Here is a 14499-nt window from a genome sequence, read left to right on the forward strand (position 1 = left end):
CCCCCAAAACAGTAAACAAATATATATATATATATATATATATATATATATATATATATATATATATATATATATATATATATACACTATATCGTGTATATTTTTCATTAGGTAATTATTTCAATAATTTTACGAATAACGGTCTTCGCTACTAGCAGAAACTGGCTAATGTAATCGCCATCTTTATCGTAAGTTCGAGTACTTTTCAATCCTTCTGGATTAATCGTCTGGAATAGATTAATCTTACTGGTTTTGAATAATTTATATTTTGTTTGATTATTATAACGTGTATATTTTTTCATGGGTTATATCAGCTAGTTCCTGTCAGAAGTGAAAGCCGTTATTCGTAAAGTTATTAGAGTAGTAACCAATGTATATATATATATATATATATTCTATGTATATATATATATATGTGTGTGTGTGTGTGTGTGTGTGTGTGTGTGTGTGTGTGTCTTTGTGCATAGCTTTTGCAATATTTGGATTTATCAACCTCATTTAAATGTTTTTTTCCATTTCAGTTCTTCTACAATCTTCAATCATTTTTTCGAACTTTGGAATTTTCAAATGTTAAAATTTTCCGACTAGCTATTCAATTTGAAACTTTACGCAAAGCTTCTATCACGGAACTCCATTAGTTTTATTTTACTAGTCATTTCTGGGTCGGAACTTTTACTCCTGATCTGCGGTGAAAGACATACATCAAATCCGTTGCCAAGGCTGCTGGAAAAATAGTGGCATCGTTCTACGCTCTAGTAAATATCTTAATGCTGATGCAATTCTCTATCTGTATAAAAGCCAAGCACATCCAAGGATGGAGTACTGTTGCTACATCTGGGCAGAACCTGCTAGGCGCAGCTTATTTTGCATTGACACTATTCAAAATAGACTTCGTAGCCCTTTTCTCTTCCCCTCAAACTCTTTCCCACAAAAAATACGTTGCGATCCTGTCTCTGCTTTATCGTTATTTTCATGGCAAGTGCTTGTCTGAGCTGAAATCTATGCCCCCCCTGGCCTTAATTTCATGAAAAATACTCGTCCTCTGAAACCACTATCAATAATTTCTCCACCTATTTATCTGTGCCAAAACTTAAACGTAGATTTCATGAACAACGCTTATTTCGTAGAATTGCATGCCTGTTGAACTCTGTTACGTTTACCTGATTCCCACTGATTTAATATGATCACCTTTCTTGATGAGCCTTCCTCTTGACTAATCCAATTTACCAAATTTTTGCTACTGACGCTTACTACGACAGTTTCCCATTGACTACTGTACACTGATTACCCCTTATCCTCGAGTGGCCGCCGGTCTTTAGTAAAAAGTTCTCACGTCCAGATTGCATATGTTAAAATCACCAGCTTTGATAATCAGGCTTTAATAGGGTGTATTGCAACTGCTGCTCGAACTGTTCTTTTTCAGCTGAAATCATAAAAATTGGCCAGTCATCTCATAAGATGAAAAGTTATACCATACTAAATTTTCAAGATTGCGATAATTTTGAATGCTTGTACAAAAGAGCATAGAAACTTATTGAAGCATTTTGAAGCAGTTCAGCCCGGCTTTGCTCGGGCCCTTTCTACTGTTTCATGACTTTATGTGCGCATATATATATATATATATATATATATATATATATCAAAAGTTTGACGTCTGTCCAGGTAACCTATATCTAAAATTTCAAGTCTTTAGACCAAAATTGGCGGAGGAGTTTGGTAGAGTCTGCAAAGTTCAACTCTTTCAGACAAATTTTCGTCCAAAACTGCTTCAAACGCTTGCTGTATGTCTACATACCCTTTATATAAAATTTCAAATGTTTAGACACAAAATTGGCTGAATATTTTGCTAGAGACCGCAAGGGTAAAAGATTTTAAAGTTTGACTCCTTGGCAGCCAAATTTACGGACAAAAACGGATTAAAACCTTGCCCCATGTCTGAATATACTTTACGTAAAATGTCCAATGTTTAGACTAAAAATTGTCTGAGAAGTTATTTTTTTTTAACTTTGACCTCAATTTTGACCTCTTAATATTTATTGTTTTGAGCTCCAATTAAATTAAATATTTTGATCTCTGTCGAAGTAACCAACATCTACAATGTCAAGCGTTTAGACCTAAAATTAGCGGAAAAGTTTTGTAGAGTTTTTAAAGGTCAAATCGTTGGTCTTTGACCCCTTGACAGCTAAATTTCTGGCAAAAAAAAACATTAAAATTTTTACCAAATTTCAATACACTTTGTGTCAAATCTTGAGTCTGTAGACTAACAATTGACAGATTAGTTTGGTATGGAAAAGCAGAGAAAAACATTTTCACTTATATTTATATATTAGACAATTTCAGCCCGGTGTGGCCCGAGTGTTTGGATGTGTATGTTGAGCAAAAAAAAAGTGGTAGTAGGAAGGCAGGGACGAACCCGTACCGCGAAGGAGGAAAAGAACGGGAAAATCCTGACGTCTGTGCTGTTACGACCACCGCGAAACCGGAAGTGACTTATTTTTTAATTAAGGCTAGACAATCGAAAGGAGAGGATGACTTTCAAAAATATCGGCGAAAAAGCGACCTCCACCCGTAAAAAACTGCCCAGTTGAAGGTGAAGATTTAATGTTTTTAGCCAATGTTTCGATATTTGTCGTCTGAAAGCTCGAATTTTAAACGATACTGATCTTGTAAAGATCCGTCGCCTCTGTAGAAAGTTTCAGGCAGACGTGCAAACATACATACATACAAACATACATGCATTTATATATTGATAACTAATTTTTTCGACCCAAACATATTAAAATTCTAGCCATATTTCTGAATACCCTTTATGTAAAATTTCAAATGTTTCGACCAGAAATTGTCTGAGTAATTTGATAGAAAACGCAGAGGTAATTTTTTTTTAATTTGACCCCTATAATGACCCCTTAAAATTTATTGTTTTGGGCTCACATTAAGTTATTATGTCCAAGAAACCTATAACTAAAATCTCCAGTGTTTAGACCTAAAATTGTCGGAGGAGTTTGGTGGAGTTCTCAAAGATCAAATCGTTGAACTTTGACCCCTGATCGAAAACCGATCACATCGATTTCCCCAAATCTCAGTACCCTGTATATCAACTTACTTAAAATTGACAGAGTTATTGCGTAGGGAAATGTACACACACAGGCACACAGATACACAAATACACACACACAGACATACAGACACTTTCACTTTTATAGATATATAGACTAGCATTTCAGCCCAGCCTTGCACGGGTGTTTAGAGGTGTATGTTGAGCAAAAAAAAGCGGTCAATTTTTTTAACTTTGACCCCTATTATGATCCCTTACAATTTATTGTTTTGGGCTCAAATCAAATTATTAAGTTAGATCTATGTCCAAGAAACCTGTATCCAAAATTTTAAGCGCTAAGACCCAAAATTGATGGAGGAGTTTGGTAGAGGTCAAATTGTTGAAGTTTTACGCCTTAACAGCCAAATTTCTGGCCGAAAATCGATCGCAACGATTTTCCCAAATCTTAGTGCCCTATACATCAAATTTCGAGTCTGTAAACTGGAAATTGACGGAGTTATTTCGTAGGGAAATGTACACACACAGACGCACACACAGACACGTTCACTTTATAGATAGATAGATAGATAGATAGATAGATAGATAGATAGATAGATAGATAGATTAAACAAAAATATATACATATACATAAACATATGGAAACATTGTGTTTACTGTAAACTTTTTACGCAAATATTATGCAAGTATAAATCATGTAGAATATCTGCATGGATATAATTACACGTAATAGTTAACTAAAGATTATTATCCCATTAGAAAATCGAAGCAACTAATAGGGAATTAATTAAAATGAATGTTTAAAAGAATAGGCAAATTAGTTAGATCCTCTCTAGTGAATCATATTCCACAAGCCATATATATATTAAAAAATAAATAAATAAAAAGAATAAAATAAAATAAAATAAAAATAAAATAATAAATAAAAAAGAAAGAAAGGAATATAATAATAATAATAATGAAAATAAATAAATAAATCGCATGTTCTTTTTAGATAAATAGAAAAGAGGGTTGCCTCTTTTCTGTTGTTCTTGGCCTTCGGGCCGGGATCAAAGTGTAGTATCTATTCCGGCAGATACTGCAAGCAAAGATCATATTTGGAGGCAATGTAGAGGCAACCCTTCATACCAATTTTCACTATCCAGCTCCCCGGGCAATTGGTCCCCATTTCCCCTTAAATCCTTACTTTAAAAATCGGACTTGTGCCTAATTTGCTCGGTTGGGGGCAAATAAATACCCTGTTGTTCTTGGCCTTCGGGCTGAAATGAAAGCGTAGTATCTGGTCTGCAGATGCTGTGCTTAAGGTAATTTGTTCCAGTCAATGGAGGGAAACCCCTCTATACTGGGACAATTACTATTTTTGGACCCAACCAGAGTGCCGTTTCCCCCTTTTTTTCGGGGAGATGGTTTTACCCCCACTTTAAAACCGACCTTGTGTCACATTTTGCTTTAGTGGGAAAGCAAATAAATACTAACATAAAAGAGGGTTGCCTTTTTTATGGAGTTCTTGGCCTTCGGGCCGGGATCAAGGTGTATTATCCCTGAAAAAAATATATTATCCCTGAGTGGCTTCCGGGCCTTGATAAGTGGTGACCACCGTGTAAAAAAAAATTATCTGTTCTGCAGATGCTGCACTTAAGGTAATTTGTCCCAGTCAATCGAGGGGAAAACCCTCTATACTGGGACAATTACTATTTTTGTACCCAATCAGTGTCCCTTTTTTTCGGGGAGTTGGTAAACCCCCCACATTAAAAACGATCTCGTGTCACATTTTGCTTCGGCGGGAAAGCAAATAAATACGAATAGAAAAGAGAGTTTTTAATATGAATATCAATAGACACAAAAGAAAAACGAATGTATATATATATATATATATATATATATATATATATATATATATATATATATATATATATATATATATATATATATTAATTCGAAACTACTTACAAATAGTCTAGTACATCAAATATGCTTTTAAATAGTCCATTATTTCCTCAAGTCAAAATGTTATTTTGGTAAAATAAAATTTGCTTAATTGGCTTTACTATTAATTTCAAATAGACGATATATATAAAGCAGCCGCTATCAAATTCTCCCAAAGATGCAACTCAAAATAGAGATTTTCTCTTAAGTGGCATTTTTTTTTTGTTTGTTGTTTGATTTTTTTTTTTCGGCTCTATTTTCAATTGCGGCCTAATACCTCTTTACTTATTTCAAAGTTTAAAGATAAATAGATCCGTCCGTCAATAGAACTTTCACGTAGTTCTCTCACTCTGTCATATTAAAATTTGACACAGCATTTTTTTTTATTTGTTTGACATGCTTAAGTAGTAAATAGCAATAACGCTAATCAGCCAGGTTTTTTAGGTTAATACAGGGAGAACGATAAAGCTGTTGCCTTTAAGAAAACAACGATACGGCGTTATTTTAAAACTGTTTATGATAAATCCATCCAGGTAACTTAATGATGTATTAGAGCTTGCATCTAGTCAATGTAGTCGCCATCAGCCTAAATCACCGTTTCGATACGGGTCCGGAACTGGGAGCATGTTTTTACCACAAGCTCCGGTGGGAGTTCGACGAATTCTCGGCGGATAGCGGCGATCAGGCTGATTTAAATGTTGTAGGAGGTTATGTATGTGATGTTCTCAACGTATGACAAAACGAAGCAGTCTCTTGTGGGCCGATGCAAAGTCGTGCTGCCAAATCCAGGGTCTACCAGCGGCTACTGGATTTGACTAGGGGATCACCACACCCTTCAACACATTGACTTTAAAGCCGACTTCAAAGATGTGAGGTGGCATGATGTTGCCTTCACTTAAAACTACACCAAAGGCCATAACCCTGGCCGGTAGCTTCGTTGAGCTACGCCCTCAAGCGTTGAACTGTCTTAATTTGCATTTTGGGGATGCATGGAATGGTCTGAATTTATAACTTGAATCTGTAGTGAGCATGAGTTTTATAAGCATGCATCTTTGATCTTGCTCGTTGAACATTGTATCACTTTCAGACATGATAGAAAGTTCCTGTCGCTCTTGAGATTTGTACACACCTGACTAACTAATAGATGGCCTGCAGCAACAAAAAGGAAAACGAGTTTTCTTCAAACAGAAATTGAATCATGTCGTCTTTTCTATGGCGACAATTCTGTAGTCATGTTATTTGTTTTAGTTTAGATTCAAGCTTATGTTAAAGTTTAAAATACAAATTCCGTCAAATTGCCACGCTTACGTTTGAATTAGCAAGTTCACTAATCTGTCAAACTTAAAATAATGTACTATATAATAAAATGATTGCAAAAATTTCACTACTAGACCAAATTACTGCATACGAATTTATTATGTCTAAACTATTATCCACCATGTTATGTAACTTTAGAACCCCGTTTATACACTTTTATTAGTTCTAATAAAATTCTACATTACATCCTACGAGAAACATTATCACTTTTACTACTTTTCCCTCTCAATCAAAAGTCATCATACCGCAATTAGTCTATACTGGCAACTATTTAGACATTATACATATACCACTCTGTCTACCTTCGTAACTGGCTCAATAAATTCATACACAAAATATTACCTTTTTCTTTTCTTGTAAAGAAAAATAATAAGTTTTCTCCTCCTTCACTTCTGTCAATTCTAATTGGTTGCGAGTTGAAAAACTACTTAATCGGGAATACACATTTTCTTAAGAAAGGAACACTCTAGACTTTAACAAATATGGCCGCCCTTTTTACAACAGACAGTCATTTTTACTACACACAAACCATACGGTAATATCTCGTCGACACACCGGTACCCGCCAGATCACCGAAGTTAAACAACGTATGAAGGCGAAGCGCTGTATGTATCTCGGGGTAAAATACCACGTTAAGAAACTAGTGCGGTCTGTCCTTCTCTTGAGAGTTAATGGGGCTCTTTTAGGCCGTGGTAGGTACCTCATCTAGTGATGGTGTCACGACTAAAATACGCTTGAGAGCACTGGCGAAGTATCAAGTATACAGCTACTGATAAGATTTGAGTTACAGTACAAACTCGTGTAGTGAGTTCAATCTCGGCTACGGCCGCGCTTAATGGATAGATGGATGGAGGGGTTTTTTTTCATTTCTCCTAAATATATTACTTCGTTTACTACCTTAATGTTGTCTACACTTATTTTTCCTGCATAATCAAACAAGCATGCAAGCACGAAGTTGGTGGTTTTATGCTACAGCGAGCAAAGGACTATAAAAGCAAATATACGCGGATATATATATATATATATATATATATATATATATATATATGTATATATATCTATATGTATGTATATATATATATATATATATATATATATATATATATATATATTATCGAACCTACATAATATGGAGTCTAGTGTTGCTTTTTAAACATCAGACAATGCGAATTCGGCATATTTTAAATCAGTTTGGCTTTCAAAAATTGTTTTTGTTTGTGTTTTTTTGTTTTTCCAAAGCGTGAATTGAACTTTGGAAGGAACAAGCAAAAGATTATATAGATGGGACGCTCCAAACGTTTTATTTTTAAATAAGACCCTCACCGATAAGCACACAAATGAAATAGACGCATTTTTAGAATTCTCGTTCACGTTGTTTTCAACCGAAGAATTAGGCCAGCAGAAAGTAAAATAGATTTTACTAAAAAACGTCAATCTAAACCATTTGATTTGCGAACAAAGACTTAAACAACGTTTTTGCTTTCTTACTCGAAATGTTTTATCCGGAAATATTTTCGTATTTTAAGACCTTTTTTTGCATCCATTCTTACCTTTATTCCACATCTCTCACAATCTTTCATTCTTTCCCTCTCAGTGTCTTACCCTCTCTTTCTCTTTATCTAGAGAGATATATTATGATTACTGTGATTAAATAATTACAATGTATTTCATTAGTAAGAGTATAATATATATATATATATATATATATATATATATATATATATATATATATATATATATATATATATGCAAGTGAAAGTGTCAGTCTGTCTGAGTCTGTGTGTCTATGTACATTTCCCTACGAAATAACTCTGTCAATTTTCAGTCTACAGACTTCTAATTTGATATAAAGAGTACTGAGATTTGGAAAATCTTTGTAATCCGTTTTCGATCAGAAATTTATCTATTAAGGGGTTAAAGTTCAACGATTTGACCTTTGAGAACTCTACCAAACTCATCCGCCAATTTTTTGGTCTAAACGCTTAAAATTTTGGATACAGGTTCCTTGGACATGGATCTAACTTAATAACTTGATTTGAGCCCAAAACAATAAATGTGAAAGGGTCTAGACCAAATACCTCAGTCATGGTCTAAACATGGGAAATATTACATAAAGGGTATTCAAAGATAGGGCAAGCTTTTTAATCGGTTTGGGTCGAAAATTTGAGTTACCAATATATAAATGTATGTATGTATGTATGTATATGTCAGGTCATGTCATGTGCTACTAGTACCATGTAACCCAGTACTACCTGCCTCATGGTCGGGTCACCGGCGACTAAACTGGTTCCCCCACCAGACTTGTTTGGTGAGGAGGGCGGTGAGGAGGATTAAAAAGTAGACCTTCCAAAGGGCGAATGAACTCTTTTTCTGGGTCAACGGCCAACTAGCACCGTGTATATTTGTGTGTGTGAATGTGTATTGGGGTGGAAAGGACTCCCGTAAGCCGTGGTGAAGGCAACCTTTCTAGGATAAGCAATTCTCTGATTTAAAAAACAAACATAAAGCGGAAGACCAGTACCCGCATTAAGCTGGTCTGCAGTTTAATTTGTTGCTGGTTATCTTGCTCTTGCTTGTTGCTGGATCTCAACATTTTGAACCGAGAGAGAGACTTAGCTGTCGTACAAAGCTAAGACTCTGTAACATCATCTTTGTATAGATACTCCCTCAGGCATTTGGGCTCATGGATTTTAAATGTCTGAGGGAGTGGCACTCGTCTGACAAGAGACGTTGCAATCATTATGTATGTATGTTCGCATGTCTGCCTAAATCTTTCGAATGAGAGGACGCATTTTTACTAGATTAGTGTCCTTTTGAATTTCGACCTTTCAGACGACAAATATCGACAAATTTGCTAAAAACAAGAATATCTTCAACTGGGCACTTTTCTACAGGGAAGTCGCTTTTTTCGCCGATATTTTCGAAAATCATTCCATCTTTTCGATTGTCTAGCCTTAATTTAAACCTACGTCACTTTCGGTTTGGCGGTAGTCGTAACAGCAAAGACGTCACGTTTTTCCCCCGTTCTTTCCCTCCTTCGCGATACGGGTTTGAGCCTGCCTTCCTACTACCACTTTTTTTTTTTTTTTGCTCAACGCACACCTCCAAACACCCGGGCAACGCCGAGCACCCATGCTAGTTTTTATATAAAGGCGTATTTCTACTAATGTGTTTGGATTGTATGGGCATCCTGTTGTCACTGCAAGTTCATATTTTTAACTTTTCTTCTCTAAGTTCATAAACGCAGATTGTTACAAACTTAATGTAAAACCGTATGAATGAGGTATTTTATTTTACGTAATATTTGCTACGAATATTTTTACTAAGCGAATTTCCGCAGAAAAAAAATGTATTTTTACAAAGAACTTTTTAAACCTAAAAATATAACGTGGTTGGGAAAATACCAGCTGAGTTAACGATCTCTTTGAAAATGTTAATTCTCGTAAATTTTATAAATATATTTTCGTAATAAACAATTAATATAAGCTTCCAGCAGCGTTCAGATTTCTTTCTCTTTTAATTTCTATTTACTTTTTCTTTATATTCTCACTTCTCTTTTGAAGATTTTACCATTCTTTTTTATTAGAATTTTATTATACATGATTTTTTTCTGGTTATCGCTAACTTATATTTGTAGAAAATGCTGTTCCCATCGATCTTCTCTCACCATACTTATTTTATATAAACACATTACGAAATCACTTTGTTCCTAAAATCTTCATTTTTTTTACCCGCACCCTGTCAAAATTTCGATTCTATGGGCAACAACCTGTTGTTAATGCAAGTCATAACACCGTTTTGAAACGTTTCTGCTGCAGATATAAGAAAGAGGTTTAATGCGGGGTGGGCTGATAAAACTATCGCCATAGCATGATTCCATTTCTGTTTGATGAAAACGGATTTCCTTTTTTTGTTGTTGCAAACCATCTACTACTTTGCTAGATGTTTACATATCCCAAGAGCAATGAAAGCCTTCTACTATGTCAGAAAGTGATGTAATGTTCAATGAACGAGATTGGAGATGCGCCGCTATGGAACTCATGCTCACTACCGATCGAAGTTATAAACGCAGATCCATTACCAGCACCTTTTAAATGCATCGCTGGATTGCTACGAAAAACAGAGACGTGACCAAGGTGACGAAAACAACATTTCCGGCCACAGTTATGGCCTTTGGTGTAGTTTTAAGTGAAGACCACATCATCCCATCTCACATTTCGAAGTCGGTTTGAAAGTCAACACCAAAGTGTATCTTGATGTGCTGAAGAGTTTGATGACACCCTGGTGCAATCAAGTGGCCATTGGAACACCCTAGGTGTAGCAGCAGGACTCAGTGTGTGCAGTCAGCACCAACCCTATTCACGGTTTAACCGGCTTCCTCCGAAGGAAGATGTTTTATGAGAGTATGAAATTCACAAGCGGTCTACAGTGGCATGTATATCCCTGTTAGTGGAGATGACGACGTTAGTTTTTTGGGGGGTTTTTTTGCAACCTTTTGCAGGGAGATGTTGACGTCCTCCTACATACAGCACCTGGACTTCCCAAATATACACGATTATGATGCGGTCAATTATTGAGTATGCCAGCTAATAAACTAATCATATGTACACACACACACGCGCACACAAATACACATATATGTGTGTGTGAGTTTGTGTGTGTACATATGGAATTAATAACATTTATTGTGTTTCTAATACCTTGTCATATGTATGCTCAAACTCTGCACGTTTGTGATAACTAGTAATTGCATTACATTTATATCCATTGTCAAAAAAATGTAATTTCATTAGATTTGATTCAAGCAGATTATCAGACAATCATTTGTTTACATATAAATAAATAGGGGGCTTCGCTTAATTATTTAAATACGCGTCGGGTGAAAATAGATAGATAGATAGATAGATAGATAGATAGATAGATATTATATTGTCTCTGTCTACGCGGAAAGGTATATATGAAAATGGCACTATCTGATCTATAGACATGAATCTTGATACGTAGCGGTTCGGACCTGTGAAATTAATTATGCTTATTTTTTAGCCTGTAAAAAAAGCTACGAATGGACCAAATCTATTAAATTAGATCTTGATAGGCATAAGTCAACTAAAACTTGTATTATCTACGCATGGGCAAATATACAGTTATACGTTTATAAACGTCATTTTTAAAGTGTTGATATGCATACGGATTTAGGTCAGTTAGTTACGCATAACGCTAGAAAGTTATATGTTTATGTTTGGATTCTAGCTGATGGCATCCAAGTCATATTTTTTATTATAGGTTGTTGTTGTTGTTGTTGTTGTTGTTGTTGTTGTTGTTGTTGAAACTCGACTGAACACATGCAAATAAATAACTACACGCAAAATGTAAAATAGAATAGATATATTGATGGTTGGGTGGTTGTTTTTTTTTACGGCATATCAACCTTTTTCAAATTATTTAATGCCGAATCCAGTGATTTTGAAAAAAAATGTTTCAATAGAGCATATTTGTTTCTCCAAGTCGGTTTCTATTTGACCCATAGTTGGGACCCTAACAGGTACTATCACTCCGGGACAGAGTGGACCTGGGAGCAATAGTAATTAAAGGGTGGCTCCACACTCCTCAAACCCCGCAAGCTAGAGCCTCACCATCGGATATAGTTTAAGGTCATATCCAGGACCAGATATATTGAGAGCAAGATAGTATATACAATATTTACATAGAGTCTATTGGTATAGTAATGGGAATACCGTCCCTGGAGAAGGTGTCGGCTCTGTAGTCATCGACTTTCGATCTCCTTGTCTCTCTGAATCTTTCGTTGGATCTCTCGTTAGGTCTCTTGTTGAGTCTCTCGTCGGGTTTCTCCCGTCTTTACGGTACAAACTATATTTATTAGGTTGACACTAATTAGATTCCACAACACGACCTCCCAAGCCTTGGAATCCCTTTTGGATTTCAAAATCGCTTCATATATGGAATGATGATAATGGGGTATTTTCGTCGTAGGTCCAATTTGCATACTTTATATAAATATGTCCATCAGTGTAATGTTAGTATCGTTTACGTTTTTGATTCACGTCCAATGGGTTCGTTAACTTTTGTCTCCTACTGGATTGTCTTGGTTCCAAAGTATTTTGCGGAGGTTTCACTTAAAAAGTTCATGAATTAATTCTATGGGATCTTCCTCCTCATCGGGTATACTCTCTTCATGCTCTTTTTTTCCGGCCCTTTAATTATGTAAATCAAGTCTTCTATTCTCTTATCATCTATACCTTGCTCCAAGAACGCAACGTTGTTTTTGTAGCACTTGAAAAATACCTACTCTCCGGAGATGAATCTGTTTCTAGATGTATGCCAAGTATTCTTTACTATATTCTGTTTCAGCAAGAGTTTGTCAAACACTGACTTAACTTTTCTGGCGAACATTAGTTCAGCTGGTAACTGGTTTGAGAGTGTTATCTGGTTAGACATAATCCTGCACACTTATAGGAACTTCTAAAACGCCTTGTCAGTTGGAACACCAGAGACTTTTTTCAAAGCGCGCTTTAAGGTGTCGAGAAATCTTTCTACGAGTCCGTTGGAGCTCGGATGATACGGCGGCGTTGTTATGTGTTAAATTTGGTATAACTCACAGAAATCCTTAAATTTTTCGGAAGTGAATAGCGTCCCATTATCACTTACAATACACTCTGGCACATCGAACCGAGCAAATAGTTATAGTAGAAAGGTTGTTGTGATATTGGTCGTAAGCTTCTTGCGGTGCAGAACGTCTGGTCATTTTTTAAAACTATCTACCCCTATTAAGTAGTAATATTCTTCTAATAGACTAGCGAAATCCATGTGTAATCTTGTTCACAGGTGATTCGTTTTGAGCCATGGTTTGTGTACTATGGGTGGTTCCTTTGTTACTAACGCACAACCTTTACATCGATGAACCATGTTTGCAATATCCACATCCATGTCTTTCCAATATACAAAACTCCGCATTAAGCTTTTTGTTCTATTGATATCTAAGTGACCGATGTGAAAGCCCCGCAGTATTCTTTTCTGAAACTTTTTCGGAACTATTACTCTTTCACTATATAATAAAGCTCGGTCACATATTGATCATTTGTTACAAATTTGTTTTTTGTGTCTAAAATGAAATCATCATTTTCAACCTCTTTTTTATTTCATTTAGTATAACTTGCAGTTCTCTTACAATGTTGTTTATCATGCTTTTTACCTCATCATCTGCTCTGATAGTTGCAATAATAGATTCTTCGAATGTTTCTTCTTGAATCTGTACGAGTCTTGATAAACTGTCCGTGTTTAGATGATAGATGCTTTATGTGAAATTTATAGTTGAGAAGAATAGTACCCCCGTTTGATATATCGATTTACCGTATAAAGGGATAAACCGTTCTTCGACCCAAAGATAGTGGTCAGAGTTTTATGATCCGTTTCCAGCATAAAGTGCCTGCCGTAGATGTATCTATGAAATTTATTTATGGCAGAAATGATGCTCAAAGCCTCTTTTTTTGATCTGTGAATACTCTCTCCCTGTTCGAAGGTGTTCTAGAAGCGTGTGCAATTGGTTTCCTTGAATCATCTGGCATTATGTGTTGGATACACGCTCCTACGCCGTATGAACTGTCGTCACTTGCCATTACAATACCCAGTTTTTGGATTATAATGGATTAAAAAGAGGTTGGATGTAAGCATTTTATTGATTTTCTCAAAGGCTTTCTGACACTCTACTGTCCATTCCCATGCCTTGTCTTATTTAAATAGGTCATTGAACAGAGCTCTGAGAGTGTGCATACCTTTAATGAACGTTTGATAGTAATAAGCGAACCCGAGAAAACTTTGTAGCGTCGCCCCATTAGTGAGCGCTGACATGTCTCTAATTGCATTGGACCTGTCCGGATCTGTAAGTCTGCCATTTTTGTTGATTATTTGTCCTAAATATTTAATTTCCTCCAAACTAAATTCGCACTTTGACTCTTTGACTTTAACTCCAGTGTCTTGATTTTTTTAAATACTTGAATAAAATGCTGTAAATGCTCGTCGACTGTTGCGCTCCTTACTATGGTATCGTCTAAGTAAACGCACGCAAAGTCAAACTCATCCAACATGACGTTCATGGATTGTTGAAAAATGGTAGGTGCCACTTTAATACCCAGCGGAAGCCTGTTGAATTTGAATAACCCTCTATGAGTGTTTATCCCTAGTAACTT

At 35.7% G+C, this 14499-nt stretch overlaps 1 protein-coding gene across 2 annotated transcripts in view; it reads left to right on the plus strand.

Moving 5' to 3' along the window:
* Positions 1–14499, plus strand: part of LOC145293721 (G-protein coupled receptor GRL101-like) — a 761328-nt gene that overhangs the window by 210288 nt on the left and 536541 nt on the right. The window lies entirely within an intron of this gene.

The sequence above is a fragment of the Euprymna scolopes genome, chromosome 15, assembly GCF_053919585.1.
Source record: "Euprymna scolopes isolate OS-2025 chromosome 15, ASM5391958v1, whole genome shotgun sequence".
Taxonomy (NCBI): Eukaryota; Metazoa; Mollusca; class Cephalopoda; order Sepiida; family Sepiolidae; genus Euprymna; species Euprymna scolopes.